Source organism: Ictidomys tridecemlineatus, unplaced genomic scaffold, assembly GCF_052094955.1.
Source record: "Ictidomys tridecemlineatus isolate mIctTri1 unplaced genomic scaffold, mIctTri1.hap1 Scaffold_150, whole genome shotgun sequence".
NCBI classification, from domain to species: Eukaryota; Metazoa; Chordata; class Mammalia; order Rodentia; family Sciuridae; genus Ictidomys; species Ictidomys tridecemlineatus.
Genome location: NW_027521325.1, coordinates 535,972 through 559,876, shown reverse-complemented (window position 1 = coordinate 559,876; position 23,905 = coordinate 535,972). Strand labels below are relative to the sequence as shown.

Below are 23,905 nucleotides of genomic sequence, written 5' to 3'. Positions count from 1 at the left end.
GACTCCCTGGGAGGATAACAAATAATCCCATAAAATTTTTTATCTTGAGTGTGTGGCTAAGGCCAGAGGGTGCAGGCTTGCATGAGAGATAAATTTATGTAGTCTATAGGTATATTTTATTCTATTTAAAATTTTTTTGGGAGCTGAGGATGTGGCTCAAGTGGTAGGCTCTCATCTGGCATGCTTGAGGCACTGGGTTCGAGCCTCAGCATCACATAAAAATAAAATAAAGATATTGTGTCCACCTAGAGCTAAAAAATAAGTATTTAAAAACATTTTTAGTTGTATATGGATTCAATGCCTTTGTTTTTATGTGGTCCTAGGATTGAACCCAGTGCCTCACACTTGCAAGGAAAGTGCTCTACCACTGAGGTACAACTCCAGCCCTATGGGCTATATTTTAATTGATTGGGAAATGTGAAAATATATATATATATATATATATATATATATATATATATATATATATTGGGGAGGTAACAAAGATTGAACCCAGGGGCACTTAAACAAGTGAGCCACATCCCCAGCCCTTTTTATATTTTATTTAGAGACAGGGTCTCACTAAGTTGCTTACTTAGGGCCTCAGCCTCCTGAGCTGCTACAGGCATGAGCCACCATACTGAGCTCTGTTTTATTTTTAATTGGCTGAAACTTAAATTTTTATTATTTTAAAAAATGGACAGATAATATTGTGTATATTTGTCATGTACACTATAAAGCTTGAAGTATGTATACTTACTCCATTCTTCCTAGTTAACTTTGTCCTGTGAGGTTTTCCAAGAGGCATCCTATTCAGAAAGTCCCATCAGACCATCTGGATTGGTCTCTCTGAAGAACCTGTTGGACCACTAGTTACCACTATATGACCAGGATTGCCACAACTGCCCGGCCAGGTCAGAATTTTGCAGTGTGCCCTGGGCCAGAGCATAGGGCATCCACCAATATCTACACATCTTTTGCTGTGAGTTCTCTCTCTCTTCTGTCTTTGTTTATAGATGCTACAGTTGATCCAGTTTTGAAATGTTTCTCAATGTTTTTAGTGGGGAGAGACAGGGGCCTGCCTCTTGTGAAGGGCTCCAGAATGGTGGTGAAGCTGAATGTCCACCTCCACCTCACATTTTCCACTGTAGAAACCCTGGTGTGTAGGGGGATGGGCCATGTGTGGTTTCATTCCAGCTGGGAAAGGGAGAACATGGGAAAAAAATGGTCTCTCTTACCACTTGAACCTTGCTTTTCTGGATTTAAATGTTTGTCTCTGGTCACTCTTGTCTGTGGATATTTGTGGGGTGAATTTTTATGGGAGGGGCAGGATGAAGCTGAAGCACTCCTACATGGCTATCTTCCTAATGTCACTCACACTAATTATCTTTGGGTTGTTAATGTACATGTAAGTTAATTTTGTTATTTATGTATTCTTACTTTTCAAATGGTGTGTGATCAGTATGAATCAATTTTACAGTCAGAAATTAAAATAATTGGTTATAAACCTCCCTTCAATGTCTGGTCCTTTCCATGTTTTTCTGATCACCATCACTTGCTTCAGACTGGGTGCCACTCTTGTATTGCCATTCATGTTTGGTAGCTTCAAGTACTGAATGATTTTCTGCCTAACTTTAACAGAGACAAGAATTCTAGTGTTCAGCTAAGTGGAGTGAATCTTCGACTTAGAGGAAGAGAATAGACCTGGAAACAGGAAAATGGGAGTGCTGGGTGTGGGCAGAGAGCCAGGATAAAGACAGTCCTCAGTGTTCTCAGTGAGTTCTAATTTCCCATTCAAGTAAGTTACATTCCTGGGCTATGATGAATGTGCACACAGTAAGACTGAACAGTATTCATGTTTCAGACAAACTTGAATAGTGGACTAACCTTATGGAAAATATTAGGTAATACCATTTTCATAGTTTTACTTTTTAAAATTATTTTATTTTTATGTGATGCTAAGTATGAAAACCGGTGCCTTGCACATGCTAGGCAAGTGCTCTGCCACCAAATTACAGCACCATTCTGTGGTTTTACATTTTTTAAAATAAGTTTTTATAGTTGTAGATGGACACAATACCTTTATCTTATTTAGTATTATGTGGTGCTAAATGTCAAACCCAGTGCCTTTCACATATAAGGAAGTACTGTTAGTTGCAGAGCAGGCTGAACAAATTTTAGCTGTGGGGCAGGCTGAACACTCAGCGCTCACCTGTCTGGTTCCCACCCTTCATTAGCCCTTCCTTTTGGGATGATTATTTTGCACCTTTTCCCTTTACTTCCTCTTGTTGTTTTTTAATTTGAAACCCACACCTAGCCCATGCCTAATCTGCTTGAAGGCAGAAGATGACACCCTTATCAACTACAGTGTGACCCAATCACTGTACACCAACAAGGCAGCTAGCACAGTAAAGAGCTATTAAAAACCTTCTCCTGCTGGGCCCTCTCTCTCTCCTCTTTTTCTCTGAGTCAATCAGACACTGCTGCAATAAAGATCCCTTGATTGCTCCGAGTGTAGTGATTACTTTCCTTTCACCATGAATAGGTATAAACCTGTCTAAGAGAAAGACAGTTTACTGCAACACAGTCTTACCTTTGAATGGTTTTTCTGGATTATTATACAATTCAGAAGTTGAAGTAGGCCTATCAGGAGTAAAGTATATGAAGGATCCCGTATGGGCAGGCACTTAAGAAGATCAGGGTTCTCAACCATCAGGAACTAAGCAGAAGGTGCCAAAGGTGTTGCTGCTGGTGTGCAAGGATAGCAAGACACCAGAGGAAAGGGTCAAAAGATTTCAGTCTTTAAACCCAGAGCTGGAACTCCTAGCACTGTTCCTCATCCTGGCCCCTGTCAGCTGCAGGTCATCTCACTGTGGGTCATGGACACCAGCCCTAAACCTGGGGGAAAATCACAGAAAACTGCCTGGGCTCTAGAACAATAGCCAAAGAAAGCCTGGACTCTGTCCTGCCTTTCTGCCCCTTTTGTTCTGGTGTGTGTGGGGGGTGGAGGTCGCTGGCTACAAAGGATGTGATAGTAGGTCCCAGCTCTGTCAGTTTATGACTTGGGGACAGGAATAGTCTCCACTGTTAAGATATGACAGGACACTCCATTTGGCCAGGGCAAATTCATCACTGGGACAAAGCAGTGTTCTTGCTACAACACTATCCCATAAACTAAAAGCCTGGGGAGTCTGGCAGGACAAATAACTGCACCCAGAAAAGAAAAAGACAGAAACTAAGGACAACCTGTGTTTCATAGGAAGCCTCTGCAAAGGGATCTTCAAGAATTCCTAAAGAGAAAAATGGAAAGGGCTTCTTGCATTGCATATCAGTCTGCTAGTATAAGAAAAGGCCCAAATGGAGCCTCTGGGTACAAGTGACAGTGGGGAACTCACTTAAAGTTGATGGCATTGTGATAGTGTTCATGGAGACAGGTCAGGCTCAAAAATGTCATTGAAAGCAACATAGGAGAAAAAGATTAAATCATAATTATTGTATATGTTGGATTGTCCAACCCTCTCCTGGGATGAAATTTGTTATGTAAATTAAATGCACAGATAACATTCATAAGGATTGTTTCAGAATATGAATTTTAAAAAGGTTCCCAAAATAGTAAAGATAAAAGAAAATTACAGGTATAGAAATACATTTTTTAGTATGGAAAATTAGAAGGTAAGAGAAATGTTTCTGAATGAGAAAATATTTTGTCTGGTAAAGTAATATTCTTGTGCTAACGTCCCAGATTAAAGGTGACAAAACTAAGGATGTAAAGTTGTGAATGTCTAAGTAAGTTACAGAAAGTTTGGGGAAGGGGAAGGTGTGTGTTTGTTTAATTTGGCTATAATTTATCTATCAAGATAATTTTATTCTATTTGTTGGGCTTGTGGAAACTAAGTCTTAAAGTAATTAAGGTTTGTATCTTTTTGAAAGTCTGAAATAATTACTTTGTAACTTGTTAATCAAACAACTGTTACTTAAACCTACCAATATAGATGTCACCCTAAGTATATGTGACTAGGTATAATGTATTCATTATACCTAGTCACATATACTGAGAACTATGGCTATCTAAGCCTTGTATAAGTATTATGTAAAAATTTATAAAACGAGGGGCTGGGGTTGTAGCTTAGCAGTAGAACAGAGACCCTGGGTTCTTTCCTGAGCACCACATAAAAACAAAGAAACAAATAAATAAACAAACAAAATAAAGGTATTGTGTCTACTTACAACTGAAAAATATTTTTTTAAAAGTTTATAAAATGAAAGTATATGCAAGTTTACTGGCAAGATAACCACTAAGTGCTCTCTTTTATACATTGTATCTGACATTGAAGGACCATGCTCTCAATTGAAGACCTGTCTTATATATGTTTGCTTTGAGTAAGTCAATTTCTTATCATTAACCCTGTTTCCTAAATGTATAAGAAACTTAAGGCTATTGATTTTGTTAATCCATAGAGACCTGTGATTACTGTTACTATACACTCTGGATTCTAAATTGCACTTTAAAGTTAAACTTAGTTGAATGCAAAGCTTTGCAAAGTTAGTGTTCTCCAAACTAAAATTATGTGTAGCAAAATCTCTTATTTGTATAAAAATAACAAATTTGGTTGGTATTTATTCATGTAATTGAGGTTTTATAGCTGTATCAAGTAACATTTTGAATAAGTTATATATATAATTTGGTGTTAATCTTCACATTGGAATTGGAATTTAAATACATTTTTGGAAGCTAATAATGAGAGTCTGATCTGTTTAAAGGTGAAATTGTAAAACAGGGATGCATTTTGCTGCTTTTTTCACAAAAAGAAAGTTAAAATTTCTCTTAGTCTTTGTTTAATTTATGTTTCAGATGTAATGTTGTATTGTGTTTTTTTGTCAGGATCCCCATCTTACCTGAAATAAGAGTCTGCATCCCACCTTACTACATGTTAGAATGGCTGCAAAATAGGCTAGACTTGAGATCATTTAGAGTTGTGATAGGTGGGATTATCTAGAGTTTGATGATAGCTCCAGTCTGGTGGGGGCCAGACTGGTTGGCTGGGCAAGTTGATAGCAAGATGCTCTCACACCCTCTTACAACCTTCTGACCAGCTCCATCTGTCGCTGGACACTTCAGGACTAGTGGTGCTGGGAAACTTGGCTCTCTTCAGCATTTCCAACCAATGCTTCCCCCAGGCAAAATGCCCCTAGTCTGTGAAGTTTCACAGGATTGCCTGGACATGAATGACCCATGCAGACCCACTCACTATCTGACAGATAAGGATGTAAGATACCCCAGGCTCAGCCATGTTGCAGTCCCAGAATCTGAACACCATTTCACCTTGCAGAAAGACCATGAGGGATGTGCTCAAAGGAGGGACCCTGCAAAGAATTGGCAAGATGGTGGCCACCAGCACTCCCAGCAGGAGGACCTTAGGGCAGCCAAACACTAGGCACCCTGGCATAGGACATCTAGGTCTTGGCTGGTGTCCCCAGACAGAGTTGGCTGCACCACAAGGTGAGGTGGTGGTGGCAGCAAACCTGCAAGCATCCTGCCCCCCATCCCCCAGGCACTGGCCAGTGTCTCAAGATGGAGATGGCTATGTGCAATCAAATCTGCAGGCAACTTGGCAATGGACCTCTGGGTGCGGGTGGAAGCAGCAGGACTAGTAATTGAAAGTGAGGTCAGGTTGAGGTTTTTGCGGTTAAAACAACAACAACAAAAAATCACTATCAAGGGTGAAGTTCACTGGGGTAAAATTTCATACCTTAAGCACAAGAACATTTGTTTTGAGCCAGCAAAATGTTTGAGATTGCAATCTAGACTACCTGTTAAGAGTGATCCTTACATTCTACTTATATGAACCAATTTAGCAGAATCACTGGTTTTTGTTTTGTTTTGTTTTTACTCTACAATATGAAGGAAATATAAAATATCATTCATTCTCTACCAAGACTTTTTGGTCAGAGTTCTGCAGGGAATCAGAACCAAAAGACTTATTGTAGAAATTGGCTTATGAGTTATGGAGCCAAGAAATTTTAGTGTTTGTCTGCAAGCAGGAGAATCAAGAAAGCAAGGGATATAATTTGGTTTGAACCAAAGACCTGGGACTGAGGGCTGATAGTTTAAGTCCTGATCTGAGTCATGGAGACTGAGAAAAAGTGAAGGTTTTTCATATCCCAGAACCAGGAAAGATGGACATCTCAGATCATGCAGAGGAATTTGCCCTTACTATGACTTTTGGTTTTGATGAGCCCCTAAAAGGACTGGATGATGCCTGCTTTTACTAAGAAGGGAGACTTTGCTCAGTCTACTGCTTTGAGAGCAAATCTTTGCCAGAATCACTGTCAGAACACCACCCAGAAATAATGTTTTACCAGCTATCAGGGTATTCCTTAGGCAGTGTGTTGACATATAAAATTAACCACCACATTCATTGCATTAAAAAAATTGTCAATTCATTAAAAATTGTTTAAAAAACAGAGATGTTTATTTAAGTACAACAAAACATATAAAGAGAGTCCCTGAAGTTAAAAATGAAGTCTGCCATGGTATTTTACAAACAATATTGCTTGCACCATCAAGGTTGTTAGCTTTCCATCACTGTGAGGAAACTACTGAAGACAGTAAACTAAAGGAGGAAAGATTAGTTTCTGCCTCACTGTTTCAGAAATTTTAGTCCAAGTTTGGTTGACTGTATTGCTTTAGGGTCTGAGGTAGGGAAGAATATCCTAGCAGTAGGATCTGTGGCAAAAGAGACTGCTCCCTTTATGGTAGCAATGATAAATAATTTATTCTTTTTGAAAGTAGAGACGAGGGGGGGAAGAGAGACAGAGAAGAGAGGAAAGAGAGGGAGGAAAGGGCCTGGGACACAAAGAGCCCTTCAGAGAGTGACTCAGCTCCTGTCCTCATAAAGTTTTCCTCACTTCTCAATAGCACCATAGTCAATACATGGATCTTTGGGGGACACCCCAGTTCTAAACGATAACAAAGGCCAACTCAAGGTGTGGAGAAATATTTGGTTACACAAACCAAGATGGAAACTGTTGAGATTTCTTGTTCCAATAGCCAGAGGCTAAGTGTATATTTCCACAGGTTAGCGAAGGACATGGCTTATCACATTAACGAAAAGTGCAGAATTGAACTATCACAAAACACAATAAAAAAGCTCAAAGTTGGCTTTTCTGCCCGCGGATGCAGCATAGAAAGCATCGTTAAAGTCTCTTTTCCTGCTACCATCATGTCTAAATCAGTGTCCCCTAAAGAGCCCGAACAGCTGTGGAATCTATTCATTGGAGGGCTGAGCTTTGAAACAACTGATGAAAGTCTTAGAAGCTATTTTGAGCAATGGGGAGCACTCACGGACTGTGTGATTGTGAGACACCCAAACACCAAGCGCTCTAGAGGCTTTGGGTTTGTCACTTGTGCCACTGTGGAGGAAGTGGATGCAGCCATGAATGCAAGACCACACAAGGTAGATAAAAAAGTTGTGGAACCAAAGAGAGCTGTCTCAAGAGAAGATTCTCAAAGACTGGGGGCCCACTGAACTGTGAAAAAGATCTTTGTTGGTGGCATTAAAGAAGTCACTGAAGAACATCACCTACGAGATTATTTTGAACAATATGGGAAAATCTAAGTTATTGAAATCATGACTGACCAAGGCAGTGGAAAAAAAGGGGGCTTTGCTTTTGTAACTTTGATGGCCATGACTCTGTGGATGAGATTGTCATTCAAAAATACCATACTGTGAATGGCCACAACTGTGAAGTGAGGAAAGCCCTGTCAAAGCAAGAGGTGGCTAGTGCCTCATCTAGCCAAAGAGGTCAAAGTGGTTCTGGAAACTGGTGGTGGTCGTGGAGGTGGTCTTGGTGGAAATGACAATTTTGGTCATGGAGGGAACTTCAGTGGTCATGGTGACTTTGGTGGCAGCCATGATGGTGGTGGACATGGTGGCAGTGGGGATGGCTACAATGGATTTGGTAATGATGGAAGCAATTTTGGAGATGGTGGAAGCTACAATGATTCTGGGAGTTATAACAATCAGTCATCAAATTTTGGACTCATTAAGGGTGGAAACTTTGGAGGCAGAAGCTCTGGACCTTATGGTGGTAGAGGCCAATATTTGCCAAATCATGAAACCATGATTGTAATGGTGGTTCCAGCAGCAGCAGCAGTAGCCATGGCAGTGGCAGAAGGTTTTAATACTGCCAGGAAACAAAGCTTAGCAGGAGAGGAGAGCCAGAGAAGTGACAGGGAAGCTAAAGGTTACAATAGATTTGTGAACTCAGCCAAGCAGTGTTGGCAGGGCCTAGCTGCTACAAAGAAGACATGGTTAAGACAATACTCATATGTATGGGCAAAAAACTCAAGGGCTGTACTTGTGACTAATTGTATAACAGGTTATTTTTAGTTTCTGTTCTGTGAAAAGTTCAAAGCATTCCACAAAGGGTATTAATCTACTTTGTTTTTGGCACCCGGGCTGTTGATTGCTAAATGTAATAGTCTGATCATGACGCTGAATAAATGTCTTTTGAAAAAAAGCTCAAAGTTGAAGTTACAGGATCTTCATGAGGGTCATCATATCCTGGGGTATCGAGGATCAATAGGTGGCAAAGAAAAAGTGGGTGTGGCTGCTACAATGGACAGGAGAGTGAAAGCAGCTATCAGAATAGTCCATCTCTTGCAAAAGAGGGTATAGGCCCATTGTGTCCCTAAAAGTGAAATACCTGAGGGTCTTCTAAATCCTGACTGGATGTGAGTAAGCAAAAGAACCATATATAAATTAGGGGTTTGTTTGAGCCATTAAGGCACAGAAGCCACTTTTCTGGGAACTCCTGGGTGAAATTCCCCAGTTCAAGAAAGCCCAGATCATGCTGGCCCTTGTCTTGGCTCACAGCTTTAGGACCAAACAACCTATTTCCTTCAAGATCCTTGCAACACCAAGAAACAAGCACCAAAACAACCCTCCTACCACATTGAAAACTATCTACTGACCCCCTTGATCTGTACCACGATAAATAAGACAAGCATGGGCCTATTCTTTGTTAGAAGTCAGACCCCTTTGATCAGCTCAATGGGTCACACCTACCTTTGAAAATATATAACCTTTGCCTTTTTGACTTGACTTCTTGATATATTACTTTCATAGTTTTTGGTGACCTTCACCCTTGTGAGATGGGCATGGTAACCATTACACTATGGTGATCCTCTACTCAAAATCTGAATCCCTCTAAAGCTAACAAGCTACAATTCATTGCTTCATCAATAGCCTTCAGGACAGGAACCCTCTCATTTTCTTAACAACTAAAATGTCGATAGCCAAAGTTAAATGAGAAAAATTCCAAAGTTAATAAAGAACATTTAAATTATGCTTTTTAATGGATTATTTTAATGGATTATTATGTTTGTTAGGGATGATGCTAACAGTAGGTCTGAAAATTATTAGAACAAGAAGCTGGCAATCTGAAATAATTTATTTCAGTGTTCTCATAATTGTCAGATTTCAATGTGGCTTATCCATCCAAGCAGGCCTGCCTTGTAATTAAATCATATAAATGTTTTATTGGTTCTAATGTAATTCCTAAACAGGTTAAACCAAATAAAAGCTTTGATAAGTATTTGTACCACTCCATACTACCTTTGGAGCTCCACTTACAGAAAGTTATAAAAATTCTTTTATTTTTCTGATTTGTAAATGTGTGTACATAATGCTTATGTCTATGTTACATGATATTAAAATTGACTTATAAATCAATAAGCATGCTCATATTTTAAAATTAACATAAAATGGGCCCAAATAGCTTTAATTCACTTGATTTAAAAAGTTTCAATTGAAATAGGGTAGAGAGATAAAAATAAAGATATCTTTAAAATTATTAATTCAAAATTTTCCAGCTGGTTAAATAATTAAGTTGGGGTTCAGTGACAGAATGCTCCCCTAGCACATGCGAGGCGCTCGATTCAATCCTCAGCACCACAATAAATAAATAAAATACAGATATTAAAATAATAATAATAATAATAATAATAAAGTTGTTAATCCCTATGATATTTAAAATTTATATCTATTTGCTTCTAACAATTTTCTTTAACAGGAAAAAGATAATTAATACTGTTATCTACATTTGTTTGATGTCTTGTATCTTACAGTTAAGAATAAATACATTTAAGGTAAAGGGGAGTAATTATATGTCTTTATTAAAAGAGGTACTTATTGATTTGCAAGGTTAGAGTGCTAGAATGTCATCCATTGGATGCTAAAATATCATCTACTAAATATAAAAACATCAGATCTTATTAACTAAAATATACTTAAACTTTAGATGTGTCTGTAATTTGGTTAATATAAAATAAGATCTAAAATTCCTTTATTTTCTATGTCCTCATGAGAACCAAGGGGCTGGGAGTTAAACTTCTATCAGGTGTGATTTATATAGAAAGGTTTAAGAAAAATTTCACCCAGTAAAGTAAAAGGCTATAAATGTCTCAGTAAATTAAAACAAAATATGTACAAAATAATTTTCAAAATGTTTACATATAGCTAAATTGGTTACATGAAATTAACACAATCAGCTGAAGTTATTGAAAGATTTTTACTCTTTAAATCCTGCTAAGTTTCTGACATGAGGCCTATTTACCAATATAGATAAGATCTTTTCACAGACCTTTATTACTTGGGCATTCTAACTAAAGGATAAAAGAAATAAGAAATACTGAAAACATTAATCTACTCTCATTCCAATAAAATAATTTTTTATGTCTGTTGAGTTTTATTATTTAAAAAAAAACTAGTTTTAAAGGATTTAAGGTATATAAAATTTTGTTTAAACAATAACTGTTATTTTAAAAGTACCACATTACATTCCATATTTCAAATGTTTCTTTAAAAGCTAAACTTGGTTAATATAAAAAAATCAGTGTAATTATGATAATTATTAATAACATATTAATTGTATCTTTATTTCCCAAATATACACGTCATTAAAGTACAAGATTTAAAAGAACATTTTACTAAGCTGATGTTCTTCAAACAAAAGTTTCTACAACAATAGCTCTTAAACTATATAATAATAACAAATCAATTGGAAATTAATGGTGTTATTTAATATTTTATATTTAAATAAATACGTTATAAAATTTTACGTTACTCTCTACACTGAGAAGTAAACTATATTTCAAAAAGACAATTAAGACACACTGGCTTATTTAAAAGTTAACAATATGAAGTATATAATTTTTTTTTTGTGTGTGTGGTGTTAGGGATTGAACCGGGGGCCTTGTGCAAGGGAAGCACTTTACCAACAGGTCATGCCCTGCTTTGAAAATATGATTCTTGCCATTTTGTATTTATTTCTTGATAGATTACTTTCACAGTTTTTATTTCACAGCCAGCCCATCTCTCCCATGGGTACCTCGCCCATGCTGGATATGAACGGAGAGCTGTAGGCTAAGTTAGAATACATGATGACGTACTGGAGGCCTCTGGATTTGTACTTCAATCTTCATCTGCTCTATGGAGGAAGAGCAGGGAGTAGACGGGCAGAAGACCGTTAAGGCCAGTTATTTAACTGAATCACATTTTCAGAAGTTTCTTGGGAGCACCTTTAGAAAAGAAACAGGTGTTACTTTGACTCTCTGAAGAAATTCTATCTCAATTCTTCTGGGTGCTCACCTTGGGATATGTATTTCCCTCCATCCATTACCCAAGGATCCAACAGCCTCTATCACCCTCCTCCCTTCTTTCCCACAGGCCAGAATCAGTTCCTGCCCTGCTATAGGCTTTGGTCTCAGGACTGAAGCCCTAATGACTGGATCTGCTCCCTGACTGGAAGTCTGCTCCTCCCCTGATAGGAGGGTCCATAGGACCTGGGGATGCGGAGAGTCCGGCCAAAGAGAGGGGATATGGAACCTAGATCCCAGACTTTGGGTGTGGTTGCAGATGACATGTTTCTTCCCCCTTCTCCCTCAACCTCTCCTTACCTGGGAGCAGCAGAGCTCTAAAAGTGACTGGCCCTGCCTACTCCCTCCACTCTGGTTAAGTCAGCTGGAGCATCAGACCCCAGCAGCTGCTCAGCACCACCAGTCTCTGCAGAGGCTCTGCTCAAGGCAGGGGCTGCTGAGCTGGCTCAGGATCTGGAGTCTGCAGGAGGCTGGGTTCCAGGGCCACAGCCCAATCCTGGTGTTGTAGGAGTCCCCAGAGAACTGGCATCCTCTGCCTTCATCCTGAACAGACTCCACTCTGTTTTCAACTCAGCTTCTGGAAATGAGCCTCCTGTGAAAATGCAGCCCTGAACTCCAGCCTTCCAGGTTGGGCTGGGAAAGGCCTTCCCTGTGCCTTACCCTGGCATTAGCCATAGGACCCTCTCTCTCCCTCTCTTTTATATATGAACATAATACCTTTATTTTAAGTTTAAACTCAGTGCCTAACACATGCTAAGCAAGCACTCTACCACTGAGCCAGGACCGAGGTCCCAGGACCCTCTTCTTTGACTGTGGGTATGAAGTCCCTTTCTCTGTACACACTGAATGGAGATACCATGCTGCCATCTTTCAGGATTGGGTATTTCCTTCCTGTGTTTCTGTTATCTCCACACCATGCCCCACTGTGTCCCTCTTATAGAAATCTGGTCTGAATCAGGCCTGCATAAGCTCAAACCCTTTAGAATCCACAGGCAGCCTTGGTATGGCCACTCCTCTTTCCCTTGGGCCCTGACAGGGAGGATTTCTCAGAACTCAGGGCTGAGCATGGTCAAGCTATTGCTTCCAGTGACTGGAGGCCTGATTCTTCTGTCTCACCTCAGAATGGGAAGGACCAGTCAAGGTACAGACTAGGATCTTGGGAATTTACTTGCCTGTCCTCATTGCTCCCCCATCTCCCCCATCCCTCTCTTCAATCTGCCTACAATACCTGTCAGAAAAAAATTATGATGCATCCTATGATGAGGATTCTAGTGATTAAAGGTACTGAATTCCAGTGATTAAAGGTACTGGCTGAGGACTTCTCAGTGACTGTGTCTGGGGTGGTGGTTGAAGGTCCTGAAATGAAAACACAAGAGTGTTAGCCCTTATTCAGACCAAAATATGAGGACATATCTGCTTAGATCCTGCTGCCCCAAGTCATTCAGGAAGGCAGATCTCTGCTATGTGGCAGCTGCTGTGACAGGTCCTGAGAAGTGAGGGAGACAGGAAACAGGCCATGTCTTTAAGGGGCTCATATAGCTAATGGGAGAAGCCTGGGTGACCATACAACTCATCCTTCCTGGTGGCAGAACATGAGGAGACCCATGAGGATGGTGGTGGAGAAGCTGACATGTGAAGTGATTTAGAGGAATTTCCAAAAAGAGACGAGCACATGTCAGACCCAAAGAATGTGCACTAAAAAAGAGGCATTAGGAGGTGAGAAGGGAAAAAGATAGGAAGACTATAACTATGAATGTTAACCCAGGTCTGACTCATGCTTGATGGATTGTATACACACACACACACACACACACACACACACACACACACACGTAGCAGCATCTCATGTGAATCCCACTTCTTCCCCCTCCTGCCAGTTACCTGTTGGCTCCAACTCCGCCTCCCATTCCTTCAAGTTCTGAATCCAGGTTCTACAGTCACCTATCGAGGACCTGTGCAACAACTCGGTCACCTCCTTGTCATTTTCCCACATTTTTTTCATCCAGTTGGACCCAGGATGTATCTCTCTCCACTTTCTGTTGTCTGAGTCAAAAAGGAGCCACATCTGTTCATTGAAGCCAAACTTCCAGGAGCTGTTGGATTTATGCTGACAACACATCCTGCCCTCCAGGGTGTTCACACCTGCCCCCATCAGAGAGAAATCATCCTCCTTTCTTAACAAATCCTTTGTCCAACTCAGTACCACCTTCCCTGTTTTCCTTCTAATCTGGCTGTGTTCTGTCCTCCAAAACAGCTATGTCTGGGCTTTTAGAGGGACCAACATCTAACTCTTTTTTTTTATATGCACACAATCAATTTCCTTCAACCAGTATCAGCTCTCTCATGTCCCTGGACTATCCTTACATACCTCTGGCCATGTCATTTTCTGCTTTAATGTCAGCTAGTTTCTGTTTTAGTGTATTCCCAATATCTCTCAGTGAGGTTTTCTGCTCTTCCCAGGTGACTGTGGCACTCACTTTCCCTCCCAGGGCACTCAAGGAGTTAACCTTATCCATGCCACAGTCATAGGAGAAAAAATTCTTCTGGTCCACCTGGGCGTGGACTGTACACCATTGCTGTCCAGGTGCTGCCTTAGAAGTCATAGCAAAGGGAGTGAGTGCCTGTGAGGGAAAAAGGCGGGTTGGGCTGGTGAGAAAGGACCCTTTAGGCATCTCCTCTCCATCCCTCTGAAGGGCTGAGCTGGCAGAGCAATAATGGCCCTTCCCAAGCTCTCTGCTTCACCTGTTTAAGGTGAGCATGTTCCCCTCCTTTGAAGTGGAGGGGACAGCAACCTCATGTCCCAGGACATAGCCCACTTCCCCTTTGCCCTTTGAACAATGCCTACACGCAGCAGCACATCACCTTGCAATGGTGGTGCCAGGCCTGCTGTGAGGGAAGGGCCTGCCTGGCAGAGGACGATCAGACACAGGAGAAGGGACTGGGCATGCTGAGTCATGGTGGGTGCAGTGAGGATGGGATCACAGCTGCATGAGAAAGAGTTCATAATTATGGTTCATAGCTTTTAGCTTGACTCTTAGGAGATGGCACTACTGTCCCAGGAGATTGCCTTTTTTTAGGTTGGAAAGTGATATTGTAATCTGAATAAAATGAAAAATCCATAGTTTGAAGAAAGGTAGTAAAGGAAGGAATCAGAAGCATGTGCTTTGTGGCTCAGAAAATTGTATATGCCAGGTTAGATATACTAGAAAAGCCAGAAAAATGACCAGTCCACTGTGATTTTTAAGAAAGCCTGGGAGACTCTTGTTTATCAAGTGTATTAAAAATATCTAGTATCCAAACCTGAACCAAAATTAGTGGAAAGGAAGAAATAAATAATAAGTTCAGAGCAGAGCACAAATAATGAATCAGAGACTAAAAAGGAGCACGAGAGAGTAATGAAATAAGGAGCTGGTTCTTCAAAGAACTAAACACAGGTGAAAAGTCAGTAGCTAGACAACTAGGCAAAGTAGAGAGAAGACTCAAATTCAGACAAGAAAAGGGAAAGGTTGCAACTGACACCACAAAAGTACAAAGGATCATTTGAGATTATTAGGAACAAAGATACCCATGTTTGTTATTATTTGCAAAAATTTGGTAACCTAGAATAAATGGAAAAATTCCTGAACACTTACACATATATATCTTACCCAGCCAGATTGAATCATGAATAAATAAAAAAGCTGAGCAGACCTATAATAAGTAACAAGATTGAATCAGTAGTAATAGCCTTCCAGAAAAGAAAATTCCAATACAAGAGAGCTTTACTGCTAAAAGTTCTACCAAATATTTGAAGAACAGTTTCTAGTTCTCCTTAAGTAATTCCCAAAAATAGAAGAGAAAGAAATTCTTCCAAATACATTTGATAAAGCCAGCAATTCCATGATACCAAAACCTGACAACACACACAAAAACTAATCCACAGCTATTTTTTAAAAATATTTTTTAATTGTTGATAAAACTTTATTTTATTTATTTATTTATATGTGGTACTGAGAATCGAACCCAGTGCCTCACACACGTCAGGCAAGTGTGCTACTGCTGAGCCCCAGCCCCAGCCCCCACAGCTAATATTTTTGATGAATAAAGATACAAAAATCCTGAACAAAATACTAGCAAACTAAATTCAATTGCCCACTAGAAAGATTATTCAACATGACCAAGTGGAATGCATCTCAAGGATGCAATAATGGTTCAACACTATCTAATCAATAAATGTAATATCCCACATTAACAGAATGAAGGACAAAACCGATATAATAGATGTAGAAAATGCATTTGATAAAATCAACATCTCTTCATGATGAAAATGCTGAACAACTAGGTATAGAAGGAATACATCTCAACATGATAAAAGGTGTGTCAAGTAAGCCATCAGCAAGCATCATAACAAATGGATAAACACTGAAAGTTTTTTTCTCTCAGATCTGAAACAGAAGAATGATGCCCATTTTACGACTTTTAATCAATGGAATTCTGGGAGTGCTTGCTAGAGCAATCAGGCAAGAGAAAAAATGAAGGGCATCCAAACTGGGAAAAAAGGAATAAAATTCTCACTGTTTGCAGATGAGCTGATGTTACATTTAGAAAACTCCAAGGACTTCACCCAAAACTAGTAGTGGTAATAGATGAATTTAGCAAAATTGCAAGATACAAAAAAATAAAATTATTAGAGTTGTTATATACAAATAGCAAATCATCTGAAATAGAAATCAAGGAAACAATACTACTTACAATAACTGCAAAAAATATAAAACCTTGGAACAAATTAAAATAAAGAGGTAAAAGATCTCTAAAATGAAAACTATAAAGTAATGAGGAAAGAAATTGAAAACAACAACAACAACACACACACACACACACACAAATAAAAGGATAACCAATATTGTTCAAATGTCTATTCTACCCAACACGATCAGCAGATTCAATGTAATCACTACCAAAACACCAAGAGCATTCTTCACAGAACTAGAAAAGACAATCTTAAAATTTCTATGGAACCACAAAGCTCCTGAAGAGTCACGGTTATCCTGCATGAAAAGAACCAAGCAAGAGGAGTTCCATGACTTGACTTCAAAATACAGGACAAAGCTGGAGTAATCAGAACAGCATGGTGCTGAATTACAAACAGAAGCATGGACCCATGGAACAGAAGAGGGAGCATAGAATTCGACCCACACACCTACAGCAGCCTATTTTTGAAAAAGGTGTAAGAATATACAGTAGAAAAAGGACAGTTTGGGGGCTGGGATTGTGGCTCAGCAGTAAAGCGCTCACCTACACGGGAATGACCCGGATTCGATTCTCAACACCACATAAAAAAAAAATAAAGGCATTGTGTTGTGTCTATCTTTAAAAAAAAATTCTCTCTCTCTCTTAAAAAAAAGACATTTTTTTCTATACATGGTGTTGGGAAAACAGGGTAGGGAATTCACAGGAAAAAGAATGAAACTAGACTCCTGTGGCTCTTTACTCAGAAACAATCGACTCAAAGTGGTTTAAATGGGCAGTGGTAAAATGCTTGCTTACCAGGCAGGAGAACCAGGGATTAATTGAAAAAAATAAAATTTTATTTTTAAATATTTTAAGGCTATTGTAATGGGAAAATATTTTTTAGACAAGACCCTAAAAGTAGAGAAAACAAAAGCAAAAACAGATAAACAAGATGAATCAAAATAAAAAATCCTCTGCACATCAAAGGTAACAGTTTTGGGAGTGGAGAAACAACCTACAGAATGTCAGAAAATATTTGCATGTTGTGTATCAGGTAAGAGGTTATATATGGAACTCAAAGAACTTAATAATTAGAAAACAAATAGCCTGATTGCAAAATGGAGAAAAAAATCTGAAGACATTTCTCAAAAGTGATAAGTAAATGGCCCATAGGCACACAAAACTGTGCTCAGTATCACCAGTCATCTTTGAAATGCACATCACAACCACAAGGTGACATCATCTCACTCCAGTAAGAATGACTGTTAACAATAAAACAAACAAACAAACAAAAAGTGCCTGCAAGAGAATCCTGTATATTGCTAGTGGGATGTAGATTCATAGTGGGGGAGAGGTAGGAGGGCTTAGGCAACCAGGGCAAGATGGCAAGGGAGGAGGTTGGGCAGGGCCCAAACAAAGGAGCGTGGGGAGGGTCTTCTGATGAGGTCAACTTCCTGCTTGACCTAAGTGCTGGTGGTCACAAGTGGGGGACCCAATCAGATAGACACTTCCATATTAGCACTCTCAAGCAAGAGATCCAAAAGGGAAACTAAAACAGATGCATGGACAGAGGGGGAACCAATAAATAATATTTAGGAGTATGTAGACAGGGGAGGAGATAAGAAAAGGAGGAATTCCAGAGACCATCAAAAGAACAGGCCAAAACTCCCACTGGATTCCCAGCTCTGAGGCCCCCTTTTCTCAGAGAAGTCCTCTCTATATCTCTCTCACTTTTGCAATAAACCCACTTCTATCTCAGTTTCCTGTTCTTAGATTCTTCAATGAATGAACACAATGATAGGTGTTTTCTAATTATTAATTATAGGTGGTAATAATAGGGCCACTAGGAAAAACAGTATGAGGTCCTTAAAATTTAAAAATTGAACTAGCATACGATCCAGGAATTCCTCTACTGAGTAATAGCCAAAGTAAATAAATACAGTCTGTCAAAGACATCTGCATTCCCATGTTCAATGTAACACTATTCAAAAAGGCAAAGAAACATAAACAACCTAGGTGTCAATCAAGTGATTAACAGATTTAAAGACAATATGATACATAACACAAACTGGAATACTATTCATCCATATAAAGGACAAAATCCTGTCATCTGCAACACAATTGATGAAAATGGATGTCATCATGTTAAGAGAAGTAAGCCAGAAAGACAAGTATCATATGATCTCACTTTCATGTGGAATCCAAAAAAAGTTCATCTCAGTATTTGAAATCAGATGGTGTGTACAGAAAAAGGGATGGGAGATGTTGATAGATGGGAATTAATTTGCAAGTAGATAACAGTGATAATTTCTGGTGTGCTCCAGCACAGTAGAGTGACTGTAGAAAACTGTATTTTGTTTAACTCAAGAATCTAGAAAAGGGCTGGGGTTGTGGCTCAGTGGTAGAGCATTTGCCCGTCAAGTATGAGGCACTGGGTTCCATCCTTAGCACCACATAAAAATAAAATAAAGGTATTGTGTTCATCTACTATATTAAAACAAAAACCTTAAACTAACAACCAAGCCCTAAGGAGGGGCTCAGGTTCTACTCCTGGACATCTACTCATATCAGAAACAGAGAAAGATACCAACAAAGGGACACATGTAAAAAAAAGAGGAAAGAAAATCCATCTCATTTGAAGTGAAAGTCCGTGATCTCAGAAAACTTGAGGAAACAGGCACGCCCCCCCCTTCACAATGCTCCAACAAAGGATCCCACAGTTATAGAAGTAGGTAAAATCACAGATAAAGATAATGAAAAACTAATTATTAAAATGTCCAATGATCTAAAAGAAGATCTAACAACTGAATAAGAGAATAAATGCAGACGAAAGACCATGTCGATAAAGAAACGGCGATACTGAAAAGAAACCAATGAGAATAGCTGTACATGAACGAGACAAGGAATCGAATTAAAAGTTCCCTGGGGACAGCGCCAACCCGTTAGACTGCCTAGAAAGCAGCGCTTCCAGCTTTGAGGATAGGACGTCAGGCCGTGAAGACAGAGTGAGTCAGCTGACTACCCGGTGGGCAAAGAAGAATCCAAACGAGGGGCGCGGCAAGGTCCCGGGCCCTGGGCTGTATGGCTCTTCCCGCCGCTCTCCTTTCCCTCTCGTGTCTCCCTGCCCAGGCCGCCCTCCTTAGGCCGGGCGCCGGCAGAAAGCCGCTGCCGGCAGCGCTCCCAGCTCTCGGACAGTGACGGACTTTTCCCTGCAGGGTTAGGTCCTCTGCCACTCGCCCCCATCCCCGCAGTAACTGTCTCCGGCATCAGCAAGGAAGCCACCGGTCCGCGGCCCCCGCCCTTCACTCCCCAGCAGCCAGGTCTCCAGACCCCTTCCCTGCACCCTCTCTCCGGCCTCCCTCTCCCCCCACCATCTGGCTCCCCCCCACCTCTCGCCCGCTCCCTCCGCTCTCGCCCGTTCTCCGCGCCGCCAGCTCCACTGCCCCCCGCCGGCTCTCCCCACTCGGCCTCTCCCTCACTGCCCCCCAACTGTCCCACGCGTCTCGAGTGCTGTGGCTCCCAGGCCCGCGCCCTCCGCTCTTGCCCGCTCTCCCTGCGGGTCCCCGCTTCTCTCCGGGTGGGCCAGGGAGGGAGAGCAGCGCGACCAGGGTCCCCCTGCCTCTCTCCATCTTCCCCGCCCTCCAGCCTTGCTTCTTGCCTGGGACTGGCTCGCGGGGCTCTGGGTCCGAGGGTTCCGGGCACCCCGCCTCTGCGTCCTCCCCAGGTCGGCGGGATGTCTGGACTCCGTCGTGCTCCGGCCACCACTTGGAAGCACTTGCCGGGTCCCGCCTGGTCCCTTTCGAGGACTCCGAGCCTGCTCCCCATCCGGCCTGGTATGGGGCTCCTCCTTGTGGCCAGAGGAGAAGATGGACCGGATCTCGGGGCCAAGGCTCCTCACCTCGAACTCCTACCAGCTGGGTGTTCTGGGGGTGGGCCACTAGGCGGCTCCTGTCCTGAGGCTGGGGACAGGCAAAGCGCTGCTCTGGCTAAACTTTGATAGGTGGCACAATACCTTTATTTTATTTGTTCATTTTTATGTGGTGCTGGAGATCAAACCCAGTGTCTCATGACTGGTAGGCAAAAGCTCTACCACTAAGTACCACTAAGTCCCACTTGCAGGTTTTTTTCCCCCTGGGTATGGGATAGTTTTCAAACTTTTTTTTCCTTAATGTGTAAAGCTGTGACTGTAACAGTTACAGTTCATCTTCTGAAAGTAGCCGTCATTGCTCTAAGGCTTATTTTTTTTAATTCCCCCCTTCTCTCCTCTCCCCCTCCCTAACAAGTTTAGGGAGATGGTGTAATCTTTTCTTCCCCTAGTTGATTGCCCTGGAACTCACCCACTACTGGGAGGAGATGACTGCTGGAGATCTGGAAATCAAATGGATCTAAAAGACATCTACAGAATATATTACCCCCAAGCAGCTGAGTTTACCTTCTTCTCAGAAGCTCATGGAACCTTATCCAAAATAGACCATAATCTAAGTCACAATGTACATCTTAAAATACCAAAAAATTGTCATAATGGCATGAATCCTTTAGGATTATAATGGAATGAAACTAGAATTCAACAGTAAGAAAAAAGAATTGATACCACATAAATACATGGAGATTGAATACTCTGAAATGAATAATGGATCATAGAAGAAATTAGAGAAAAAATCATGAAGTTCTTAGAGACAAGTATGAAGTGAGAATCAATATATCAAAACCTCTGGGATAGTATGAAAGCACTTCCAAGGGAAAAATTCATAGTGCACAATGGCAATCTTTAAAAAATGGAGAGATCCTAAATAAATAATCTTATGCTCCATTTCTAAGACTTAGAAAAGGAAGAGCCAACTACTCCCCAAAATAATGAAATTGAGAATTAAAAAAATATACAGGATCAATACAGGAAATGGTTGGTTCTTTGAAAAGGTACATAAGATTGATAAGCCCTTAGCCAAACTCACCAAAAGAAAAGGAGAGAGAAGCCTTTAACAAAAAGGATGAAAAAAGAGATGTTATCACAGACATTTCTGAAATTCAGAGAATCATCAGAAACTATTTTGAAAATGTATACTCCAATAAATTGGAAAACCTAGAACACATTGAATAAGTTCTAGACATATACAATCACCCAAAGTGAACCAGGAAGACATTTAAAAACCTATATAAAGTAATAAAATTGAGATGACAATTAAAAGTCTTCCAACAAAGAAAAGCCCAGAACAAGATGGATTCTCAGCTGAGTTCTATCATACCTTTAAAGAAGAAATAACACCAGACTTTCTCAAATTATTCAACAAAATTGAAAGGGAGGGGATACTCACAAATCCACTCTCCAAAGTTAGTATAACCCTGATACCAAAACCAGATAAAGATAAATCAAGGAAAAAATTACATAGCAATCTCCCTGAAGAACATAGATATAAAAATCCTTAATAAAATGTTAGCAAACCACATAAGAAAACATTTTAAGAGGACAATACACCATGATCAAGTGGAATTCATCCCAGGAAGGTAAGGTCTGCTCAACATGTGCAAATCAATAAATGCAATTCTTAGCCAGGTGTGGTGATGCATGCTTGTAATCTCAGTGACACAGGAGGTGAGACAGGAGGATCCCAAGTTCAATGCCAACCTCAGCCTTGGGGAGGCACTAAGCAACTTAGTGAGAAACTGTCTCTAAATATAATACAAAATAAGGGCTGGGGATGTGGATCAGTGGTTGAGTGCTCCTATGTTCAATCCCTGGCATGCCCAAAATAAAATAAAATAAATGTAATACTTCACACAGATAGAATTAAGGACAAGAATTATGTGATCATCTCAATAGATGCAAAAAAGGCCTTTGATAAGAAACAGAACCCATTCATGTTAATCTGGAGAAACTAGGTATAGAAGGAACATACTTCAATATTATAAAGACTTGATAACAAACCCAAAGCCAATATCACACTGAATGGAGAAAAACTGAAAGCTTTTTCTCTAAAATTAGCAATATTACACTTTCACCATTTCTATTCAATTTAGGTTTTGAAACTCTACCCAGAGCAAGTTGTCAAGGGCAGGAAATTAAAGGGATACAAATAAAAAAAAAAAGAAGAAGTCAAACTATTTGTTTGCTGATGACATGATCCTATATCTAGAAGACCCAAAAATGTTAATCAGAAGACTTTCTAGAAATGATAAATGAAACCATCAAAGTAGCGGGATATAAGAACACATTTATAATAGTTTCCTATACTCCAACAGTGATTCAGCTGAGAAGATGATAAGAAAAATCACTTTATTTAAAATAACCTCCACAAACAAACAAAAACAAAACCCCAAACCAAGAACCAAAACCCAAACCAAACCAAACAAAAACATCCAAACCCTTGGGAATTAATATAATCAATGAGATGAAGAACTCTACAATGAAAACCTTAAAACTCTTAAGAAAGAAATTGAAGAAGACCTCAGAAGACGGAAAGACCCCCCCTTGTTCTTGGAGAGGCAGAGTTAATAATGGCCATACCTCCAAAAGTAAAATATAGATATAACGCTGCAGTCTGGCTGGGCACAATTCATGAGCCACTTATTAAGCAGGAACAAACTTTATTTTTTGAACGCACACACCGCACCATGCCAGCTCTTCAGGAATTCCCTCAGAGGCCAACTGCCACCACAGGCTCTCCCGGCCAGCACCTCAACTGCTCTTGAGGCAGATTAGCTGGGTTGTGTGGGCAGATCCAAAAGAGTCCCCCAATGAGCAGCTCTGTGGTCTGAAAGGGCTGGGAAACAGCCCAATGAGCATCACCACAGAGGAGCCAATCAGCTGGTGCTGGGGCCAGTTTGGCTGAGGCTCTCAACAATTTAATATCATCCCCATTAAAATACCAATGACATTCTTTACAGAAATAGTTTTGAGAGCCACAGCCGAAGGGGCCCCAGCAAACTTCCAGCTGCCAGCAAACTTCCAGCTGCCAGCAGAAGATAACGCCATCATACAATCCATAGGGACAAGGCATAGTTGAAAGAGCTCATCAAACTATTAAAATGTTCTTATTAAAGCAAAAAGAAGGAATTGGGAATGGGTATTTATTCCCCAAAGATAAACTTAAAATAACCCTTTTTACTCTAAACTTTTAAAATTTGGATTCATCAGGGTTTAGTGCTGCAGAAAGGCATATATGTCCAAAAAATGTACATAAGCCCAAGGTACTTTGGAAGGATATTCTAACAGGAAAATGGAAAGGTCCTAACCCAGTAATTGTCTGGAGTTGGAGGTCTGTTTGTGTGTTTCCACAGGGAGAACAGCAGCTGACTTGGATTCCAAAGAGATTAACCAAAGCGATTTCTACAGACCAAAAATAAGATGATTTGGCTCAAATCCATAACAGCTGATATCCAGAACTCCAGTTTGGCTACCCTTACATCTGTGACAGAACCAGGATGCTTTTTTTTAATATCTATTTTATTATTGCCCTTTCCCACATCATGAAGTTCTATTTTGTTTTTTGAGCTCATACAGACCTAGGTTAATGTTTTGCTGATCAGTTCTATTTTTTGACTATAGAGTTTTTAAAC

The 23,905-nt window shown here is 40.3% G+C and overlaps 1 long non-coding RNA gene and 1 pseudogene across 1 annotated transcript; one reads left to right on the top strand and one right to left on the bottom strand.

Annotated features, from left to right (window-relative positions):
* Positions 1 to 7,202: 7,202 nt before the first annotated feature.
* On the top strand, positions 7,203 to 8,381 carry LOC144372720 (heterogeneous nuclear ribonucleoprotein A1-like; annotated as a pseudogene).
* A 2,829-nt stretch (positions 8,382 to 11,210) lies between these two features.
* Positions 11,211 to 16,647, bottom strand: LOC144372718 (uncharacterized). The gene is made up of 3 exons (XR_013432629.1): positions 13,523 to 16,647; positions 12,870 to 12,997; positions 11,211 to 11,563 (listed from the first exon to the last, which is right to left on the bottom strand). It is a non-coding gene; the product is annotated as an uncharacterized LOC144372718 (long non-coding RNA).
* Positions 16,648 to 23,905: the final 7,258 nt, after the last annotated feature.